Source organism: Caretta caretta, chromosome 5 (genome assembly GCF_965140235.1).
Source record: "Caretta caretta isolate rCarCar2 chromosome 5, rCarCar1.hap1, whole genome shotgun sequence".
NCBI lineage: Eukaryota > Metazoa > Chordata > Testudines > Cheloniidae > Caretta > Caretta caretta.
Genome location: NC_134210.1, coordinates 15,470,342 through 15,492,144, shown reverse-complemented (window position 1 = coordinate 15,492,144; position 21,803 = coordinate 15,470,342).

Here is a 21,803-nt window from a genome sequence, read left to right as displayed (position 1 = left end):
CACTGTACTGGGTGGTGAGAGCTGTGGCAGAAGTGAGACCAGGCAATGGGATGGGAGAGCTGCCCTAGGGGTTGAGTGGATTTCAGAATGAAGACAGTGGGAGACTGCTGCTGTAGGAATAACAACACCACCGGGTTCTTCTGCAGCACTTTTCATCAGTAGATCTCAAAGTGCTTCATAATCTTTAATGTATTTATCCTCCCCACACGTCTGTGAGGTAGGGAAGCGCTGTTATCCCCATCTGATAGGTGGGGAACTGAGGCATAAAAAATCTAAATGACTTGCCCAAGCTCACAGGCTGCAGCAGAGCAGGGTGTTGACTCTACCTCTCCCAACCAACCAACCTAACCATCCTTCCTCTTTCAGTGAGCAGAGAGAGGCAACTGGGAGGTGAGGGCAGCTGAAGAGGCAAATCCTGGAGCTGTGAAGGGGGGCAAAAGACCAGCAGCAAAAACTGGGAAGGAAAAGAGCAGTAGCAGAGGAGTTGTGACGGCACCAGAGCTGAATGCTGGGAGCAGAGAGTATCCTGTTTGAAGCATGAATATGCATCAGTGAGGGGCTATGGTGTCTATCTAAAGTTATGGAGCTTGATGGATTATTATGGGATCAGAATCCCTGGGTGATACTGCAGCCCCAACTCTGACCCCTCAGTTACCCCTTGCATATCCAGTGTACCGTCCCTGCTGTTTCATTTCTCCTCCAAACACAGGATTTTCTCCAGGGAGTCATAATTCACCTGCTAAAGGAAATATTGCAAGTTACACAACACGTAACCCACATAGTGAAATAGAACATAAATAATCAGCCCTCATTCCACGCTGCTGTTGGAGACAAACGTCAGGGGGACGGGAAGGATGCTGAGTCTTGCTGACAGCGTAAAGATGTTCTTCTTAGTTGCTAACCAACAACAAGCACAGCCTGGCTGTGGGGTGCGAGGTTGACTCAGAGAGAAGCTGACACTTCATGGCAGACCATCTGCTAACAGGCAACACAGGTTCCCTTCCCTCATTTGTTATCATGAGGGATACGTCTGAATGAAAGCAGGAGCCTCCTCTCTTATGGGCGCTCCCTGCTCCTGCACTTGAAGTTATGCTCCTCCATTTGTGACCTCATCATCTCCACAGCAACCACACCAGAGGTTACGAACACAAAGTGTGGCTTCAAAGCAGGGATAATAAGCAATGGGGCAGATGTGCTTTAAAAAGAAAAGGGGGAGGGGGGCTGTGGTGCAGAGGAGAAAGAACAGGCCTGCGACTCAGAGCTGGGGAACGCCAGGCCCAGCTCTGCTAGTGACTCCCTGTGTGACCTCGACCAAGTCATTTACCGCTCCGTGCTTCAGTTTCCCCATCTGTAAAATTAAGGCAATGATAGAAGGTTAGTTCATGAGGTGTGGACACCAGAACTAGTCACAGTATCCCTGTAATAGTCTCATTTATGCTGTACACAGAGGAAATATGCCTCCCTACTCCTGCTTGAGATGCCCCAGTTTATACAAGCAAGGAATGCATTTTCACTCTTAATTACAGCTTTGCACTGGGAGCTCATAATCCACTGGTTTACTATGACCCCTAAGTACTTTTCAGTGTCACTGCATTCCAGGATACAGTCCCCATCTTGTAAGTGTGACCTATGTATTATTAATTATTATTATAATTGCTATTATTATTTATTACCATAGCACCTAGAGTCCCACTCATGAACCAGCACCCCATTGTGCTAGGTGCTGTACAAACAGAACCAAAAGATGGTTCCTGTCCCAAAGAGCTTACCATGTAAATATGAGGCTAGAGATAACAGCTGGATGCAGGCAGATGGGGAAAAAAGAAAAGGAGGACTTGTGGCACCTTAGAGACTAACCGATTTATTTGAGCATAAGCTTTCGTGAGCTACAGCTCACTTCATCGGATGCATCCGATACAATTAAACTTTCGTGTAGCTCACGAAAGCTTATGCTCAAATAAATTGGTTAGTCTCTAAGGTGCCACAAGTCCTCCTTTTCTTTTTGTGAATACAGACGAACATGGCTGCTACTCTGAAACAGATAGGGGAGTACAAGGAAATAGTGGGACTACAGTGATCAGCATGCAAGGCACAGCAGCCTACCCATTATCAAGTTTTTTTGTAGACCTACATTCTTTCCTGGCCGTAAGACCTTGCAATTGGCTGTATTAAAACTCATAGGATTCAAAGGCGCCCACCGTATCAAGTGAACCAGAGGGGCATTTCCTCACCGTTATTTGCCACTCCACCAATTAGGGTGTCATCTGCACATTTTACCAGCAATTATTTTATATGTTCTTAAGATTATCGATAAAGATATTGAATAGCATCAAGCTGAAAACAGACCCCTGCAGGACCCCACGAGAAACACCCGCATGAGAAACAGTTATCCAGTTTTCAATCCATTTAATATGGGCTACATGTAACTATGGGTAGGCAGTATTAAGGGTAAGTGCCCCTACACGACAGAAGACACAAACCAAGCTAAGTTGCCTGTAACCCACTGATGGTTCTGGTTATGAAATCATGGTTTTACTTGTTGTGTGAATGAGCCCTACAAGATAGTTGCTTCACCTCCCATACCTGAAATACCAATTTGTTGACTGCAGCGTCCTGGAGAGACAAGCAAAACAGCCACCTCAGGGAGCACCTGTCTTGAGAACAGCCCAGGCTGGTGCCAGGAGGAAATGTTGTTTTCATTATACATTAGAGATGCAGTCAAACAAACACCTCCACACTCTGGGGAGGTTCAGATCCACCCCAGCACTGTCTTTGGTCCTTATCTGGCCCCCATCAGCATAGTATCCAAGCTCCTCCCAGTCTAATGCATTTATCCGCACAACACCCCTGGGAATTAAGGAAGTGGTCTTATCCCCATTTTACAGATGGGGAACTGAGGCAAAAAACAATGAAATGTCCTGCCCAAAGTCACATAGGAAGTTTATGGCAGACCAGGGACTTGAACGTGGCTCTCCAACAGCCCAGGCCAGCAGCTCAACCACCCGCCAACCTTCTTTCTTCAATCCCCCTTTTTAAATAACTGGGTTCATGTATTGGCTCTGGTTTCTCATGAGAAAAGAACCTCCTGCTAGATGACTCCTTTCCTCCCCATAAGGAACTCTCTCTCTCTGGCAAATCCTCACTAGAGCTCTGCTAAGATCAGAGCTTGGCAACTTGGCAATGCCCTGTCTAGTCCCTGCTCCAGCAGCATGGGAATGGGAGAGGGCCCTGGAATGCTAGTCGCAGTGTCCAAGGGGAGGGAGTTGAAATTGGCAACTGAAGCTGTTATGGATAACAGAAAAGCTCCCCACAGCAGGACTGAATGAAAGAAGCGTGCTGATGGTGAAGAAGTCTCAGGAGTACACCCTGGGATGTCACGCGTACTAGCAAACTAGAAAAGGGCATCAAGTCTGATCACAAGGCACATGATAATTTGTGGTTTCACATTCACCTGCATCACAGTTTTCAAAGGACCTCGACAGACAGACAGGAAGTTTGTTAGTTCACGTCTACCTTCTTTCTGGGTGCTGTTACACCACTTGCTAGCCTTGCAGAAGGACTTGGTTTATTTCTTCTTTTCTTTCAGCTTCACTAACCATCACAAGGCATTGGAGGGCTTGTAATGTGCTGGGAACATGATGTGGTCCTAATGGCCGTAAGTCTGGGACTGATCCCTTGTCAATCCTGACTCACATGAGTAGTTATTACTCACCCAATCAGTCCCATTGAAGGTGAAGCATTTGCAATTTCTGGCTCTATATTAGGACTGTTTGTTAAATACAAGCTCCTTTCGCGTCACCCACACATAGTCTGACACCTTGGGCCACATTCCGTTCTCGGCAGCACTGGTTTAAAACTGGAAACACTCCACTGACGTCAATATAGTTACTCCAGGTACAAAAACAGTGTCACTGATGACCAGTTATTTCTATTACGATTTAAGCTCTGAACAACACAACATTTTATGCAAAGTGAGAAGTATGAACAGAAGTTGTTAGAGGGGAAACAGGTAGCAACCTACAGGAGCATATACAGAATTCCCTGGGCTAACAGACTATGCACCAAACCCTGCTCATTTTACTCACACAAGCACTCCAATAGATTTTAATAGGATCACTTGCACAAGAAATCTGATCAGGATTTGCTCCTATATGGCTGTATCATCAACAAGTTCATCTGCACTGCCTTAATGGTGCCAAATGGAATTTAATTTCACCAGCCTGTACAGACAATAAGCTACTAGTTAGGCCAGGGATTCTCAGCTTGGGGGCTAAGACTCCACTCAACAGGGGTCAAACAACCATCCTACCTTTCACTCCCTCCAGGAGGGGTACAGCCTCGGTGGGAGGGGAATTCTGAGTGGGTCCCGCTATGGAAAAGGTTGAGAACCCCTGTGCTAATCCATAAACAAATGTCTGACACGTAGCAAAAGGATCTCAGCCCTAATTAATGCTCATTTCCATAGTAATTTGCTTCAAAGAAATGCTGGGAAAACACCTTAAAAGGTGTGTGTGTGTGGGGGGGGGCAAGGTAGTTGCAGTGAAGCCTCTGACCTGCCTTCCTGAATTGGGCTGTGGATCTTGAGAGAAAAAAGTCTCTCAGGTGTTTTGAGGTCTGACTGATTCCAGTTGAACCAGAAGTATTACAAGAAGAGCCGCTTTTGCAGCATTCTAGCATTTCCACCTCAGCCCAGGAAGTAGAGCTGCAGCAAAACAACAAAAAGAATGAGTTTAAAAAAAACCCCTACACCCCTCAAAGTCAAAGTGAACTCTTCTGAACTTCAAAATAAATAAATAGGCTACGGATAAATAAAACAAACAAACAGTAAACAGTTGTAGCTAAAAGTGCAGCCTAGTTCTAATTTTATTCAAATTCTAATTTGATTTAAATTTTACTCTAATTTGATTCCAATTCTCTCATTAAAAGGACTCCAGTGTTCTACCCTTCAGCAGCTTCTTGTCTTACGCACACCAGTCCAAATCAAGAGTGCCTCCTTTAAAGTCAATGGAGCTACACTAGTATAAAACCAGTGGGAGGGCAGAATCTGGCCCTGCATCTTACAACAGAAAGGAACAGCTATTGACTACAAAATACAACAGTATACTAGAGTAACAGCACGAGCCATTTGCAGGGACTTTTTCTTTTGTGTATGTTGTAGAGTTTTGGACCATTGCTATGGAATGCTATATTGTTCTACAGTAATGGACAGGTCCTAAGAACCAGGTCTGTGCTATGTACTAAATGGTGATATCTTGGCTAACTAGGTGATCTTTGGGGGCTCACAAAGGATCATATGTCAGCTTTAAGAAATAGAGAAATCAGAAATATAGACTCAGTGAAGGGGTCTCTCAGTAGCCCCCAGGGGGATGTGAAGGAGGGACTAATGGAAGAATGACGAGTGACTATGCATCCAATGAAGTGAGCTGTAGCTCACGAAAGCTTATGCTCAAATAAATTTGTTAGTCTCTAAGGTGCCACAAGTACTCCTTTTCTTTTTGAGTGACTATGTGCCAATTTTCACCTCATGCCACTTACTGCAGTATGTGAAACATCCCAGCTATCAACTGCCCCTGCAAAACAGAACTGTAACCCCAGCCCAGAGCCATAGAGATAAACAAAGATTTTTATCTATGGGCAGAAAGAAAAGGAGTACTTGTGGGAGCATCCGATGAAGTGAGCTGTAGCTCACGAAAGCTTATGCTCAAATAAATTGGTTAGTCTCTAAGGTGCCACAAGTACTCCTTTTCTTTTTGCGAATACAGACTAACACAGCTGTTACTCTGAAACCTATCTATGGGCAGGTTATAAACACTCTCCACTGAGCTAAGGTCAGGTCAGGGTTCACCACCTCCCTGCAGGCTCAGGTCTATCAGAGATCTCCACCCTCAGCCAGGCCCATCCCATACAATGTAGGCAGAGGCTAAAGCTGATTTAATAATTTTATTAAGATGATGTTGAAGTAAAAAGAAAACGGTACAGAGTTTAAGCATAGAAGTTTCTGGTTATCAGGGAATAAAGTACAGATTATCAAGGGGTGCGAAATTCAGTTTAGGAACGGGTGGCATAAGGAATACATAATCTGCAATCTCCCCGACTGGCGGTAAAAGTTTAATGGGTCAAAGTACAGGCATTAAGATATGGGGGTATGTTGTCCATATAATGGCTATGTTCAGGTGTGGAGTATAATGAGTGGATATGATTATGAGGATGGATTTACCCTCATTTGGTGGGATTTAATGTTCAGTGAGTTTATGGTTCCAGTTCATATGGTCCAATGGAAAAAGTCCCTCAGTCCCTTTCCCATAGTTGATGCACGATGTCGTACCTGTTCACACCTGCCGGTACTGTCGGTGGCCAGTGATGTGTTTGATGTAGATGTCCCTGGACCATCGGATGGCGTCCGAGACCATGAGGCACGGCATGAACCGTGCGTAGCGTCGACCGATCCCACAGGTCCGCAGCACACGCTCGTTGCAGGGGTCCCAAGTGCCTGGGTGCCGACGATCAGGGCAACCATCTGCACCTCGTAGCCCTTCGCTCTCAGGGTGTCAGCCAAGGGGGCGTATTTTTCCATCTTACAAGCCCGGGCTTCGCGGAAGGCTGGGGTCCTGTTCTCAAAGGAGACCGTGACGTCGACGAGGATGATCTTTTTCTGGGCCTTGTCGGCGACTACCCACGTCAGGTCGCAACTGGCAGTCAGTACCGGGGATGGCGCAGTTCACGGAGAGCTCCCCCAGGCATGGTGCAATGGCTTTCAGTAGGCGGTTCTGGATGGCGTTGTGGCGCAGCTGCCAGGCTCTGGAGTGGGGCTTGCAGCTGCATAGGACGTGAAGCAGGGTCTTGTTGGAGTAGCCGCACTTCCTGCAACGCTTGTCTCGGTTCCCATGGCAGACGGCTCCATTGAGCGGGACGCAGTTGAGCTGGGCACGGTGGATGAACTGCCAGTTGGCAAAACGGGTGAAGCTGCCCCTGGCGAGGAAGTGGTTGCTGGCGTCCCACTTGCTGGTCAGTTTGAAGGCTTTACCCTGGTCTGGTTTACGCTTCAAGGTTTCCATGTACAGTGAGTGGATGGCTGCCTTCAGGGTCCTCTCTAGCATGCCCCTGGCGCTCGGGATGATGATGGTGTTCTCGTCGGACCTGATCTGTGGCACCAGGACTCCCAACTCCTGGCGCTCCTCGCACCACTCCCAGCGGCAGCCGATGCGCTTCCCCAGGCGACGCGTGGCATTGAGAGCTCGGGACCACAGTGAAGCGATGTCGCGCCCGTCCCGTCCGAATTTGCCATCCAGGGAACCTCTCAGAAAGGTGGCGGTATCTTGGTTGGAGGGGGCTCTGCCGATCCGCTTCTTTGTTGCGTCATGGAGGGCGTTTGCTGCGCTGTTCCTTACCATGGCGTCGGGACACGTCAGCAGGCGGAAGGCGTGGGTGATCACCGCGATGTCACACAGGTCACCCATGCAGGGGACATTGGCACCGCCATGCCTGTGGGCAATGCAGACCAGCTCGTTGCTGGCTCTCTGGGGAAGGAACAGCCACTTCTTCACCAGCTGCCGGACAATCTTGTCTGCCTTGTTGAGGGGTATCTTCGCCATGGCAGATCCCCTTAGGACGAACGAGATGCAGGGGATCAGGAAGGTGTTCAGGGCATTTATCTTCTGCCACGGTGCTAGCAGGGAGGCGTCGATCTTGGCAGCATCCTGCAAGATCTCCTGGATGGTGTCCCTGGACGTCTGCTAGACATGGAAACCTGTCGGCGTGCCGAGGTGCTGGTACACCTGCCCCTCTGCCAGGGGGATGATGGGATCGCCCTGGATCTGGAACCCTGTCGTCTGCACCGAGTCCCTTTTGCTGCCGTCGATATGGAGAGTTGCGCGCTTCTTTGCATTGAAGCGAAGCCCCATCCAATCGGCAGCTCGACTGGTAGCTTCTAGCATACGTTGGAGGTTCTCTGGTTGTCTGCGGGCAGGACCAGGTCATCTGCGTAAACCAGGACGCTCACCCTCTCACCATGGAGGTTGAAGCCATCTGTGCCATTGGAGATCGCTCACAGCAACGGCTCCATGGCTAGGTTAAAGATGAAGGGGCTGAGGGGACAGCCCTGCTTAACTCCGCTCTGGATCGGGATCTCGGCGGTCTCCCCTTCGACCGAGCGAATGGTGGTGCTGCATCCCTCGTACACCTCTTGGATCACACGAAGGAAGTTCTCTGGCATCCCAAACTCCTGGCGCGTGGCAAAGATGTGGTGGTGGGGCATGGACCCAAAGGCGTTAGCCAGGTCGAGCCATGCTACCATGCACTGCCTTCGCGCCCTTCTGGTCATTTCGATGGTGGTTTGGAGCACAAAGTTGTGTTCATAGCAGCCCTTGCAGGACATGAAGCCTTTCTGGATGGAGCTGATGGCTCCCCCGCTCACCGACCACTCCGTGATCCTCGACGCCAGGCAGCTGGCATAGAGCTTGTACATCGTGGAGCAGAAGGAGATGGGCCTCCAGTTGCTGGGGTGATCCCACTCACCCTTCTTGTACACCAGTACCATCATGGCCTTCTTCCAGGAGCTGGGAGTCCAGCAGACGCTTGCACTGGTTGAAGAGCATGGCGAGGACCAGGCAGCCGGGATCTCGCTTTTTCAGGAGGCTGTAGGGGATGCCATCTTTCCCAGGAGCTGTGTTTTTTGTTTTTGAGAGTCTGGCCATCACTTCCTTGGGCATATAGTCAGCTTCCAGGACACCTGCTTCATCGACGTGGGGCGGGGGGTGGAGGCACTCTGGGCGCTGTGCGTCATTCCAGGATATGCAAGTCGAATACATCCTTGAAGTAGCTGTGGAGACGCTCAGATGGGATCGTGCAGTAGGGCGAGGGCCTGTCTAGGATCACCCTCATGGCCTTGGAGTGGTTTGCCCGGTACAGCTTTCGGATCCTTGAAGCCGCTGCTGGATCGTAGCGGCGGCTGGTGTCTCTACTTCTGGCTCCCCTGGTGGTGGTGGTGGTGTGGTTTGGAGCAGGCGTTCTGTGGGCAGGCGGGGCATTCTCCTGGTTCAAAGTTCTCCTGGGAGTGATTTCTGCAGACAGTTCTTGGGTGAGCCTGTCTAAGAGGAGGTCGAAGTCGTCAAAGGAAGCGGCCGCTTGTAGCTCCTCGGTCCAGGCAGTCTGCCACGGAGTGGCAGCCCTCACCATCGGCTGCTGGCCCTCATGGTCCTCGACCTCATCTGGTGCAGGCTCAAAGCCTGTGTGGTCGGCCTGCCGTCTATCTCGTGGGTCAGGATTCCCTTCGGTTGGGTGCTGGGGAGGGATCTCTGGCAGGATGCTGGCGTTGCTAGTGGTCGGAGAGACGCGGTCTGGCTCGGGGGTTGCTGGGACACCGCTAGTCCTTCTATGAGTGGCTGCTGCCTGGGCGATTGCTGCTGGAGCGTGAGATCTCCCGTAGGCAGTGTCCCGCAGAATGGACTTGGGGGCCGTGCTGGGCCGTCTGGCGATGAAGGCCCAGTGCTTTGCTGTGGCTGTGGGGCTGGTTCCTCCAGTAACGTCTGGAGCTCATAGGGTGGTCTGAGGTGTGACTCTGGCTCCTCCGGCGGTTGGAGTTCGCAGGGCGGTCTGAGGGGCGGCGCTGGCTCTTCCGGCAACAGGATCTCGAGCAGCTATGCGCGGTGGGGCACTGATCCTTCTGGGGACGGGGACGTGCTGGACAGGTGGCAAGGTAGCACTGAGTCGTCTCAGTATGGAGATTTGCTTGGCGACATTCACACATCATCATCTGACTCTACTGCTCCTGCTCTTTGTGGCAACTTCTACAAACTGTTTCATGAAAGTGATACCACCGTTAAACACAGAGAGCCACAGTAGTGCCTTGTGGTGTTCTGTGCTTTACCTGGCCCTGCTGGTTTTTTTGGGAGGGGGGCAGGGGACGACTTGCTGCACACCTATGAATATAACACTGACAATGCATCTATTTAATTTTGCGGTGCTTGCTGTACATCTATGATTTTTACGGTGTGTTTGTCACGGATACTGAGTTGTGTCACACTGTCTGGTAACAAGTGGGTGTTTTCAGAACGGCTAGGCACTCTGCAGCATCTGTTGTGCACTAATAAAGATGACTTATTTTCCAAATAATAGAATGTTATTCAGTAATGAAAGCAGTGCAAAGAAAAACCTGCACAACTTTAAAGCAAATACATTAAAAACATAATAAATGAATGGAACAGAACTTAAAGGAAAAGAATATTCATGCCCATTTTACTTTGCATACAACAATTGTGGCTTTCACAGGGCAGTGTATGTGAAGCTGGGGTAGTCCTTGTCCCCAAGGATGGAGTGGTAGGAGTAGGATGCAGCCCCTGATGCCTGGTGGAACACTGGGGTGGGGATGTAGGGAGGTGTGTGATGGGGTTCTCCCTGGATGGCAAAGGGAGGCGAGCATGGGCTTGTTGAACCTGTAGGTCCACAAGCGTCTGCAGCGTCTGCGTTTGCTACCAGAGAAGCCCCATTATGTCCTAGTGCATCTCCCTCTCTCTTTCCTGCTGGGCCTTTCCCCTGTCCAGTCTTTCTTCTCCAGGCTGTCTGCTGTATCCACTCTCCAAGCCCTTTGCTCATGGTCTGATGAAGCACTGGCTTGCAGGATCTCACTGAACATGTCATCCTGAGTTCTCTTCTTTCTCCTACTTATCTGGTTCAGGCATTCCACGGGTGCAGAGGGGGAACCCCTCAAGGTCACAAGGGCAGCAGCTGCAGCCAAAGCACACACAGAGGTACCATTGTCAGTACAGTCACAACGGAAAGTGACAGTGAAGATTCAGAACTCCCTTCCCTTGGTCCCTTAATGTTTGACCCAAGACAGGCTTATTGACACTACTGCTTCAGATTTCTTGTTCACAGGGCCACTCACAGCACCAGCCACGGTGAGTATGGCCCACCAGGGGTGAGGGAAATGAGGACGGAGTTGCTTGATTTCATGAAACGATGAGTAGCGGGCAATGGCTCTGAATACTGGCACCATTTTCCACAGTCGGTAGTGAGTTTAGCTGATCTCACTCCTGAGTATAACAAAGGCAGAGAGAGCCCAGCTGCTCTCTCTTCGGTGTCCCGAAGCTGCCCAGGACCGTATGCTGCATCCTAGATCATCCCTGAGAGGTGTTTTTTTAATTTGTTCTTAAGATTCCACAGCCTCTCTAAGTAACCCGTTCTAATGCCCTTAACTATCCTCATAATTAAAACATTTTCTCTAAACTCTAATTTAATCTCCCTTGCTGCAAACTGAGCTGATTACTTCTTGTTCTGTTGGTGGACATGAAGAACATAAGAACGGCCATACTGGGTCAGACCAAAGGTCCACCCAGCCCAGTATCCTGTCTACCAACAGTAGCCAATGCCAGGTGCCCCAGAGGGAGTGAACCTAACAGGTAATGATCTAGTGATCTCTCTCCTGCCATCCATCTCCACCCTCTGACAAACCGAGGCTAGGGACACCATTCCTTACCCATCCTGGCTAATAGCCATTAATGGACTTAACCTCCATGAATTTATCCAGTTCTCTTTTAAACCCTGTTATAGTCCTAGCCTTCACAACCTCCTCAGGCAAGGAGTTCCACAGGTTGACTGTGTGCTGAGTGAAGAACTTCCTTTTATTTGTTTTAAATCTGCTACCCATTAATTTCATTTGGTGGCCCCTAATTCTTATATTATGGGAACAAGTAAATAACTTTTCCTTATTCACTTTCTTCACACCACTCATGATTTTATAGACCTCTATCATATCCCCCCTTAGTCTCCTCTTTTCCAAGCTGAAAAGTCCTAGCCTCTTTAATCTCTCCTCATATGGGACCCGTTTCAAACCCCTAATCATTTTAGTTGCCCTTCTCCGAACCTTTTCTAATGCCAGTATATCTTTTTGGGGATGAGGGGATCACAACTGTATGCAGTATTCAAGATGTGGGCATACCATGGATTTATATAAGGGCATTAAGATATTCTCCATCTTATTCTCTATCCCTTTTTTAATGATTCATAACATCCCATTTGCTTTTTTGATGGCCGCTGCACACTGTGTGGACGTCTTCAGAGAACTATCCATGATGACTCCAAGATCTTTCTCCTGATTAGTTGTAGGTAAATTAGCCCCCCATCATATTGTATGTATAATTGGGGTTATTTTTTCCAATGTGCATTACTTTACATTTATCCACATTAAATTTCATTTGCCATTTTGTGGCCCAATCGCTTAGTTTTGTGAGATCTTTTTGAAGTTCTTCACAGTCCGCTTTGGTCTTAACTATCTTGAGCAGTTTAGCATCATCTGCAAACTTTGCCACCTCGCTGTTTACCCCTTTCTCCAGATCATTTATGAATAGGTTGAATAGGATTGGCCCTAGGACTGACCCTTGGGGAACACCGCTAGTTACCTCTCTCCATTCTCAGAACAATTGATCACCACCCTCTTTTTAACAGCCTTTTACATATTTGATGACTTATTATGTCCCCTCTTCTTTAGACAAAAGATGTCCAATTTTTTCATCCTTTCCTCACAAGCCAGGCTTTCTATGCCTCTCATCATTTTTGTTGCTCTCCTTTGGACCCTCACAGTTTGTCCCTATCTTTTTTGAAGTGTGATGCCATGGTCTTCAGGCCTCACCAATACCAAGCAGAGAAGAACATTGCCTCCCGTGTCTTACATACAACATTCCTGTTAATACATCCCCTCATGATATACGCCTTTTTCACAACTGCATCACACTGTTGTCTCATATTCGATTTGTGATCCACTTTTACCCCCAGATCCTTTACAGCAATACTAGGGCCTAGCCAGTTATTCCGCATTTTGTAGTTGTACATTTGATTTTTCCTTCCTAAGTTTAGTACTTTGCACTTGTCTTTCTTGTCTTATTGATGTCAGATCAATTCTCCAATTCAGCTAGATCATTTTGAATTATAATCCTGTCCTCCAAAGTGCTTACAACTCCTCTCAACTTGGTGTCCTCTGAAAATTTTATAAGTGTACTCTCCACTCCACCATCCAATCTGTAATGAAGATATTGAATAGTGCTTGATCCAGAATGGGCCCCTGTGGAATCCAGCTTGAAATGTCCTTCTAGTTTGACACCAAACCATTGATAACTATACTTTGAGAAGAGTCTTTCAACCAGTTTTGTGCCCATCTTTTAGTAATTTCACCTAGACCATATTTCCTACTTTGCTTATGAGAATGCCATGCGGGACTGTGTCAAAACCTTTAAAAGTCCTGATATATCATGTCTACTGCCTCCCTTTTATCCATGAGGCTGGTAATCCTATCACAGAAGAGAATTAGGTTGGTTTGGCAAGATTTGTTTTTTGACAAATCCATGTTGGCTATTACTTATCACCTTATTATCCTCTAGGTCGGGGTGGCCAACCTGTGGCTTTAGAGTCACATGCAGCTCCTTGTACAGGCACCAACTCCGGGACTGGAACAATAGGCACCCACTTTCCAATGTGCTGAGGGGGGGTGCTCACTGCTCAACCCCTTGCTCTGCCAAGGGCCCTGCCCCCACTTCACCCCTTGGCGCCCCCTCCCCTGAGCCTACCATGCCCTCAATCCTCCCCCCCCCCCAAGCCTCCTGCATGCCATGAAACAGCTGATTGGGGGGTGCGGGGAGGGAGGGGGAGGAGCTGATCGGTGGGGCTGGGAGGGGTGGGAAGCTCTGGGAGTGGAGCGGGGTGCTGATGTGGGGGCTGCTCATTTATTACTGTGGCTCTTTGGAAATGTACACTGGTAAATTTTGGCTCCTTCTCAGGCTCAGGTTGGCCAGCCCTGTTCTAGGGGCTTACAAATTTGTTCTGTTTTTTTTTTCTGGGTATCAAAGTTAGGCTGACTGGTCTATAATTCCCTGCGTCCTTTTTGTCCCCCCTTTTAAAGAAAGTTACTGTTTTTGCCCCTCTCCAGTCCTCTGGGACCTCACTAGTCCTCCATGAGTTCTCAAAGATTAATGTTTCTGAGGTTGCTTCAGTTAGTTTCTTCAGTACCCTAGGATAAATTTCATCAGGCCCTGCCAATGTGACTACATCTAAATTATCTAAATATTCCTAAACCTGTTCATTCCCTACTCTGGCCTTTGTTCCTTCCCCCTCACTGTTAATATTGTGTTAAGTATCTTATCACAATTAACTGTTTTAGTGAAGACTGAAGCAAAAGAGGCATTAAATACCTCAGCCTTCTTGGTGGCATAAATAATAAGCTTTCCAATGGGGCAAATCCTGGTCCCTCTCAAGTCGCCTCTCATTGCTCCGTGTTATTATTAACTATTTGTATTACAATAGCATCTGGAGGCCCACAGATGAGATTGGGACCTCCCCATTGCTTTAGGTACATGTGCAAACACATAGTGACAGATAATCACTTGTTTGCAAAATTTACAGATGGTCTTAACTTTAAGTACTGAGCACAGTCCCACTGATGGCAATGACACTTCCCTCAGCGCACAAAGTTAAGCATGTGCATAAGTCTTGGCAGGATCAAGTCTCAATAGAGAAGACGTACAAAGGATGGGAGAAAGGAAGGCTTGTTATTCCCATTTTACACATGGAGACCTGAGGCAGAGAGACATCAAGGGCTTGATCCAACTCACATTGAAGTCAATGGAATGAGGCCCATGGACTTCCATGGGAATTGAATCCAACCCCAATAGACCTGCCCCAGGTCACATCGGAAGTCTGTGACAGAAGCAGGAATAGAACCCAGCGTCCCAGTCCAGCAAGTGAAAGGGACCAGATTGCCAGAGTAGGTGTTACATCAGATCTCCCCTCCTCCGCCACAGTATTGCCTACAGTGCACCTCATCCTTGAGCTGGAGGCAAGCGAATGGAGGTCAGGCTTCATGTGTATTCAGTCCTTAATACATTTCTCCGGAGGCTACCAACAGCCAGTTTCATGTCGGTTTTAGGCCAGTGCCTGAGTCCTAAAACAAGAAGCACTGGAACACATTTCCGGAAATACTGGACCCCCATTCCAGCTCCCACATAAACAGCCGGAACAGCATTCTGGCACAACTCAAGCCCTGTTTTTAGGTATATGGGAAAATGTCCACTCAGGTCAGGGCTGAGACCCACTCAAAAACATGTCACAGAGACCATTAAACACCCAATATGTAGCAGCAACTTCCAGTCCAATAAATTTGAACCAGCAACCTGGAGGAGAAAGGCTACATGTTCCATTATGACCCTTCCCCTGCGTCATCCAGTCAGTCCCCTTCGCTTTGTCATTTGTGTTACTGACTTTTACAGCTAATGACAAAGGTTGCATTGTCAAAAGACACAATGCAGAAAATGAGTAAGAGGAGAGAGATCAACATTTTTAACAAGTCTACTAAATCCTACTAGAAAAGTTCACAAAAATGATCACCACAGAGACAACTAAGCATAGGAAAAGTATTGAGTATCCTTAGCCTGGTCAACTTAAGCCGATGCAGCCAATTTGTCAGGAAGAATATCAACGTGGGGGGGTGACATTGGGACTTGATTCTTTGGGCTTGCCTCCACTAGAAAGTCGTACCATTTTAACTATACCAGGACAGTTAAAGTGGTACAACGCTCATAGTATAGATGCAGGTATATGGTATAATGGTGCTTTACATTGGTATAGCTATTCCTGTGTGGGAAGGCGTAGAAGGGTGCCGCGGGAGCTTGTCCCTCTCCGGGGCGGCAGGGAACCACACCACCTCGTTACGTCTGTCCGGTTCCGTCGGGGAACTGGTCTTGCCGTGGGGTCTCGCGCCGCGGCAGCAGTAGAGGCCAAACAAGGGCTACGCACACCTGGGTGACGGGCAGTAGCGAGCCCCGCACTCCGGTCCTTGGACAGGGATGGAGCAAACTGTTAAGCAATAAGACAAAGCCCTGGGCTAGGGTGGGCGGCAAAGAGTCCGTAGCTCAGGCAGGGGCTGAGCCCTCAGGCAGGGGCTTAGCAAACAAAGAAGCTCAAGAGGCCCAGGCCCTGGGTCAGGGTGGGGCTGTACAGAGGCACTGGCTCAGGCCCTCAGGCAGGGGCTGAGCAAACAAATAAGCAACAACATGCCCAGGCCCTGGGTCAGGGCGGGGCTGTACAGAGGCAATGGCTCAGGCCCTCAGGCAGGGGTTCAGCAAATAGTTAAGTTCAGCAAGCCCAGGCCCTGGCTCTGAAGGGCCTGGGAGAGGGGTAGACTGCCACCCACACGTTGGGTGGCGGGGGGACGCAGGCAGAGGTGAAAGTAAGCTGGTATGCACCAGTACGGCATACTGGCAAGAGCCGGTGCACTGTACTGGGGCAGCCCGGCTTCCCCAGGGGACAATTTAAAGGGCCTGGGGCTCCCAGCAGTGGCTGGAGCCCCAGGCCCTTTAAATTGCCTCCAGAACCCCGCTGCTGGAGCCCTGGGGTAACGGCTGCGGGGCTCCAGTGACTATTTAAAGGGCCCAGGGCTCCCCTGCTTCTGCTGCCCCAGCCCTTTAAATAGCCGCTGGAGCCCCGCCACCGCTACTCCTGGGCTCCGGGGGCTATTTAAAGGGCTGAGGCTCCAGCTGCCTCTGCCGCCCCAGTCCTTTAAATAGCGTCTGGAGCCCGCCGCTTCCCCAGGGGTCCAGCGGCTAATTAAAGGACCGGGGCAGCAGAAGCAGGGGAGCCCCGGGCCCTTTTAATAGCCCCTGGAGCCCCAGGCTTCTGCTGCTACCCCGGTGGGGAAGGGGGGAAGGGGGAGGAGGACGAGGAGGAGGAGAAGGAAGCGGGGAGGAACTTACCTTGCAGGGTGGGCTGGGGCTGGCTCTGATCCCCTCAGCCCAACCCCTTCCGCCCTAGGGCCCCATCCCTTCCAGGGGCCAGAGCTGGCCCCAGCATACCGGTAAGTCACTTGACTTACTTTCACCCCTGGACGCAGGCCCACCCACTCCACTGCGTCCCAGCCCCGGGCCCTAGCAGCAGCAGAAGGCCTGCGGCTTTGTCAGTGGGGATCCACAACACGCTGACATCGGCTCTGGGTGTGCTGCAGCCAGACTAGGGGTGGCTGCCGCCGGGCTACTTCCTCCCTCCCCCTCTAGAGGTACCTGCGTCGGGATGGTGTCCTCCAAGGAATCAAGCACCATGGGGTCCTCAGGGTACCCGGTGAGCGGTAAGCTTGGCAGCTCCTCTGGGTAACTTGCCACGGGCAGGCTTAACTACTTCTCCGGGGTCTGGTCGGCATCAGGCCTCGGCTGGTCTGGCCAGTCCTCGGGTTGGTTGCTAGTTGTAGGAGTCTCCCAGCTGGGAGCTAGGCCACAGGCGTCTGGCTTCTCCGGCGGCTGGGGCCCTAGTGAGCTCTGGGGTGGGGCTTTTGTACTTCCTGTCCTGCACCTTGACCTCTGGGGAGCCGGGGCAGGCTCCACTGGCTGCACCCACTTTTGCGTCTGGATGGGGCTCGTCCACACCACCTCGTTACAGAAGGGGAATAACTAGACTGGTAGAAGTCACCTTTACAGCAGTAAAACTGTGCCCAAATTAGGGGATGTTCTAGAATAACTATATTGGGAATCGCTCCCCTAACCTAAAACTTTTAAATGAAGACAAGGCCTTAAGATGAAATCCTGGCCCCACTGAAGTCAGGGGCAACACTCCCATTAAGTTCCATAGGGTCCAAGTTTCACTCTGTATTCCCACCCCCCCCCCCCTTTTCTTTGTTTCCTTCAGGAGCAGGGTTGAGCCATGCTTTCTTATCAGGGTTTTCTTCATGAGCTGGAGCTCCTATTGCTCCCAGATGGCAATAAATCCTGTATAAATCTCACAGGCTTCGAGCTAGAAAATGTGATAGTACTGGAATTCCTTGTATTGTTCTCATGTTATATCTTTTATGGCTCAGATCCAAGTCCTTATAAAGCCAATGGACTTCAGTGGGAGTTGGATTGGACTTTATGTGAATTATTGTAATGATCTTTGAGAAGTAAGAAATAATCCCCATTCTTCCAATACATCACTGACAAGGATTTACAGCGGAGAGTAGATTATGACTTTAGATAAGATATGTGGATGTGTTTGAGTAACTATTGTAGAGACAACCCAGATACAACAGTGAGGAGTGGTGGATCAATGCTTGTAATATCAATATTAATAATAAAATCAGAATATTTTGATTTTTTCTTTAATTTATCACTGGAAAGAGCAGGTCTCATCTTTATTCTGTAGCAGAGTTTGGAAGATCCGTTCTTATGAAGCTAGCAGTATTCTCTGACATATCGCATCCACCTCATTTTTATTCATTAAAAAACACAAAAACCCAGAGCTGCGAAATAGGGATTGATTTCAAGCAATAGCTGCAAAATATTGCCCTCAGGGTAGAAGTTATCTCAGTTGTAAAATAATACACGAACTAAATTTCACAAGCTCTGTAATTTTTCTCTCCCCAGGGCAATATTTTACGACAATGGCCCGCAAGCCAATTTTTCATAATACAAAATGTTCTGTTACTGCAAGGCTTATTTTTTCTATAATCTGTCTTCTCCCAACACACCTTTTAATCTGCTTCCCGCCCTAACTTCCGCATGATTTCTTCAGAACTGCATTTTTCTCAACCTGGTTTGTCAAACTAGGATCTCCATTTCTTTCTTTGAAATGTGCGTTTGAACTAAAGTGTAAATAATTCCCAGCATTGAGAGAGCTTTTCATTATTCATGCTTTGAAGACTCCATCAGAGGTAAAGAAGTTTTATTAGCCCCATTTTAAAAATGGGAGAAACTGAGGCACAGAAGTCCAGTTACTTAATCAAGATCACAGAAGAAGTCAATCCAAGCCAGAACTAGGATTCAGGAGTTCTGTATTCCCAGTTCTGTGCTCAGATCGACTCTATCATACACCTCTAAAGTATAGATAGCACTTTAACTAACAACAAGTGATTTTAAACTCTATAAAGCAGCAGCTGAGGGCACCGCTAAAGTTAAGGGTGCTTTACGGTTCCCATTTCAAATGAAATTTTCTGAGCTTACAACACTGTCATAATAACTAATGCCCCAACCATGCAGAGGGTATGTCTACACTAGACATGCTACAGGTGTAGCACTGTAGTGCTGTGGGGTAGATAATTACTACAGGAGTTCTTCTGTCACTGTAATAAATCCCTCTCTCCAAGAGATGGTAGCTAGGTCGATGGAAGAATTCTTCCGTCACCCTCGTGCTTTCTACACTGGGGCTTAGGTTGGCTTCACTACATCTCCCAGGGATGTGAATTTTTTGTAATTAGGTTGACCTAACTTTCTAGTGTAGATCAGCCTTTACACACAGGAGCACTTTTATGCACAGAAGTAGAGCCATGGATGCAAAGTTATTCCTGCTTGCAAGAGCTGGTCTACACTGAAAAGATACATTGGCAGAGCAACAACTTTCTGGGGAGTGAAAAATCCACACCGCTGAGAGGCGTAGTGAAGCTGATTGAAACCGCGGCATAGTCAGCACTACGTCAACAGAAGCCTTCTTCCCTCAGGTCGAGGGTCCGCTACCACATCTCCGGGAGGTGGATTACCTACAGCAATGGGAGGGGTTCTCCCGTCACCGTAGTAAGTGTCCACACTGAAGTGGTACCGTGACGCAGCTGCAGCTGTGCCGCTGTTGCGTTTTAAGAGTAGCCATAGCTTCAGTATTCATAGGACTGAGGCTTAGACTGTGAGCTCTGTGGAATAGGGACCATCTTGTTATTCTGTGATTGTACAGCACCTGGCACAATGGAGTCTGGGTCCATGACTAGGGCTTCTAGGTGCAAGTGCTATACACATACTAAATAATAATAATTTAAAGGGGTACTCTCATGCTAAAAATCAAGGGCCTGATTCTCACTTATGTGAAGACCTCAGTGTCTTAATGTATAAATAAGACTCAGGCCTCAAGTATTTAATAAAAACATCCTTGCCAGGAACAGCTATTGTAACGGAAAGGATTTTTGAAAAAGTCAGTGTCCTTTAAAAGCTCCAGTTAACCTATGCAACATACAGTAGGTTTTAGTACTGGCAGAGGATGTGTGGGGGACATGCTGGGAGAAGATGTTTCTTTTCACAGCTTTAGGTTATGGTGGCTTACTTCATCTTGACCTTCATGTACATAATATGATTTATTAATGGTGTTAGCGGCAGATCCAACATTACTAATTAATACAGCAAACTTGTTTTCTCCAAATCAAAGTTTAATCCAGAAAATGGCCCTCAAGGATTTCCAGCAGGAGAATGGTTGAAAATTGTACAGACACGTGGAATAAAAGAACAATGTGTTACTCGGAGTACAGAGTAAATGTGGAAGCTGACTGCTCCTAGTTCTTCTCTGGCTCTATGACCTTACTTGCCCATTGTATTTCTGCTAGCTGCCTTTAAGTTGGCAAATCTCTGTATGAACCATAGGTCAAAGAAATGCATTTGCACCACATGATCCAAATAAGTTTGTTTAGGGATCTGAAGTATGACTTGAAGGGATGGGTCTGAGGCTTTCTTGTGGGCGAGGTGCATGTAGAGACTAGAGGATTGGGGAAAGTGGCACTAACAGCTCCCACCAATGCAATGAGAAAAGAAAGTCAGGCCTGATTTTTTCATTTTAACCCTTTCTGTGCTATAGAGATTTTAACCAGTCACAATATTTTCCTATCAAAAAGCCAGGCCACCCAGCCCACAATTCTCCCCGTCTTAACCATGCTGTACAGGGAACCTTAAAAGGACACATTCAAGTTGGATTAGGTTCCATGTTTAGGCTCTATTGTAATAAATCCATGGCTACCCATGACATTGTGGCTAGTACTTTGCACATACCATGGCCATACAGAACTTCATAGGAACAGCCAGGTGAGAACTCAGATGATCCATCTCCAAAATCCCAGTCTCCACATATGAAAGAAGAATCTTCACTAGCTGTCAGCAGCACATGGCCCATGACATGCAGATGAGCAAGTCAGATTCCTTCCAGCAGTGCATAGTGATAGTTACATATGCACACTAGCCATTTCAATTACAATACATATAAATCTGCCTTCAAAAATCAGCAGCTTTGGGGTATAACCAGATAGCATGAAAGAGGATTTCACTCTGCATACAATTTGTCCAACATATATCAGATGCATTAGGATTCATAGCATGTAACACAGACAGGATGTAGTAAATGCTGATCTTGATTTTGTAGTGCATTTCCACCAAGGACAAAGAAATGAAGCATCAGCCTCTTGCCAAAAGTCTAACCTCAAGCCCCAAAGTCCAGTTCTAGCCAGAAGTCCCTCTCCCACTCAATCATAAATTGCTTACCTAATTTAAATATATCTAGCTAAAGTTTTTATATAGCATCAAACTTGAAATTTGACCCTTCACCTCTCTATTCCTCAATTTCTCCATTTGTGACAGAGGATAAGCTTACCTTGGCCAAGTGTTTTGAGAACCTCAGAGTGTGTAAATCCAAAGTACTATTATTATTATTATAAATTCCCACCATGTACCACACTCATGACTGATTTGTGCAGTAGATTATTTATTAATGATGGGGACCATCCATTGCCATCTCCACCAACCAAAAGTGAGAGTAGCTCTTATCTATGCAGTCACACTGGTTCAATTGCCTCTTCCCTCTTTGAAGCTGCATTATTTGTGTGGCCTTGGAATGGAAGGCCCTTTGCAAAGTATTGCGAGGAGCTCACCTAGTGCAGCAGGAAATTGGAGCCAAGAGAGCAGCCGTAGATCTCTAGCCTCCAGAGAGTGACAACGGAAGGGAATTAATTGGATGCAGTTGGCTCATTCGTGCTACAGATCACTGCATGGTGACAAATCCATTCACTTGGACTGGAGCCTGAGAACAGACACACAAAGCTAATCTGAGCCGTGAGC